Raw genomic sequence first — 2,473 nt, 5'->3', positions numbered from 1 at the left:
CTTTTCAAAGTAGATAATTTGTTACCGGCTTTCCTGCGTAAGGCACAGTCGTGTAAGGCACAGTCACTGATATGCAGTTCATAACTCTCCGAAAACTCAGTTCCATCATTAGAGCCAGTCTTAGTCGTACCATTAATGATAGTAGGAATTTTATGTATTGTTTCATCTTCGGCGAATGTTGATTTAACAGGTCGAAATGCAGAAAACTGCAGATCAGCTTTGTTGGATAAACAGTCCTTTGCCGGCTTCTTAACTTCTGTATCTGATTTTTCCGGTTATTCATTATTTTGTCACTTTTAGTTGCTACAGGTTCAATAGATTGTAAACTCTCAAACCTTCTTGCTTTATTGTCTGATTTAGTATGCTTAGTATTAACATTACACCATGTAGGGGATAATGATGTTTCCCCAGGATTAAATCTAACCTCATTTCCAGTATGAATCATATTTATTTCACTATATAAAAGTTTGATTGCCAATTTCAGTTAATTTAACTCAGACAGCGTCTCTTGAATTTGTTCTTCTAAATATATACACTTCAGACAGTGGCCAGAATATGATTCTTCACAATTATACCGAAAGTTATCAGAGCCACATTCCTTGGCAGCCGCCATGTTGAGCACAACATTTCATTCAGNAAACAGTCCTTTGCCGGCTTCTTAACTTCTGTATCTGATTTTTCCGGTTATTCATTATTTTATCACTTTTTGGTGTACTGTCCGGAAGATTTGGTAATGGTGCAAATCTATTAACAGTTGCTACAGGTTCAATAGATTGTAAACTCTCAAACCTTCTTGCTTTATTGTCTGATTTAGTATGCTTAGTATTAACATTACACCATGTAGGGGATAATGATGTTTCCCCAGGATTAAATCTAACCTCATTTCCAGTATGAATCATATTTATTTCACTATATAAAAGTTTGATTGCCAATTTCAGTTAATTTAACTCAGACAGCGTCTCTTGAATTTGTTCTTCTAAATATATACACTTCAGACAGTGGCCAGAATATGATTCTTCACAATTATACCGAAAGTTATCAGAGCCACATTCCTTCGCAGCCGCCATGTTGAGCACAACATGTCATTCAGAAATATCTGAACTGTGCCACGTTTTCAAAACATCTGTTACCTATCTATAATTCATGATTTTGCCCTGCATTTTGGTAACGAGGCAGCAGCATATACTGCGTTTTCTCTGTGTCTACTTATAGACCAACCTCCTTACTAGCTATATGGTATCTATTATCACCGAGTAGATTCACGTCATCAGGATAGACCAACAGCTGATGTGTCCCATTCAATTTCAATCCCACCTGCTTTTCCTGGACATTCCTAATGACACATTCTAAAGCAAAGTTGAAAAGCAGTGGCAATAAAGCATCTCGTTGTTTTAAGCCATTCTGGCTAGGGAAATTATTAGACAAATATTTACCTATACAAATTTTACCATACGTTTCGTTTAAACACACTTTAACGAACTTGACTAGTTTCATAGGTATCCCAAATGCTATCAGAATATTGTACCATACTTCCCTCATAACTAAATCGTAGGCTTTCTTGTCTATGAATAGCTGATGTACGTGTACTTTCTCATTGTATTTCCATTTTCTCTCCAATATCTGACGAATGCAGAAGATCTGATCTGTAGTTGATATGTTATGTCGAAACCCACACTGATGACCCCCAATAATGGACTTAACCTTGAGAGAAGAATACTGGATAAAATTTTGTATGAAGTTGATAACAGTGATATCACCCGATAATTACTACAGTCAGTTTTATGACTCTTCTTGTGAACTGTTAATTGTGGGGTTCTTAGTGTGTAGTCTTTGTCATTACTCCGATGACAACCCACTTCTTCGGAACTGTTTGTTGGCCCTGAAAAGGACCGTGGTTGCTGAGATGCTTGATCGGAGAGGTAGCGCGGCGCGCGCCGGTAAGGAGAAAGGCTAGTTACGGTGAATGGCTGGTGAAAGGCTAATCGTTGAGCACGGTCGCTGGAGCGGAGAGGCGGTAGCTACGCCAGTTGCCCAGTGTGTCAGGTATGACTACCGGCGAGTCCGTGCGGCCTAGCTGCCCACGGGTGCGACCGGCAGACAGCTGTGGCAGTCATGCCTGGCGCAGCGCAGCGCCGATGCCTCCGTGACGACTGTGACCAACGATGCAAAACACAACTTTCCAATGCAGGAATTCTAGAGCCTCTAGCGGCAGAACCAGTAACTCAAAGTCACGGATCACCTCCGAATGTTACTGAATTTGCTTGGTAGATGGCACTTCGTATGGTTGACGACCATTTTCATGTTTTAGGCTGGATGGGCATTGCCTATGACTCTTTGGTATTCAAATTTTTTTTTCTTGAACAAAAAAATATATTCATGGATAATTTACGTGCACTCAAGAAAGGAACGAGATATTTATTGTATGCTTTGAGATTCTTCTGGGCTATAGCGCTGTGTAGTCCGCCGGAAGACC

Source organism: Cryptotermes secundus, unplaced genomic scaffold (assembly GCF_002891405.2).
Source record: "Cryptotermes secundus unplaced genomic scaffold, Csec_1.0 scaffold2615, whole genome shotgun sequence".
NCBI lineage: Eukaryota > Metazoa > Arthropoda > Insecta > Blattodea > Kalotermitidae > Cryptotermes > Cryptotermes secundus.
The sequence above is the reverse complement of the archived record's forward strand: the minus strand, read 5'-3'. Positions refer to the sequence as shown.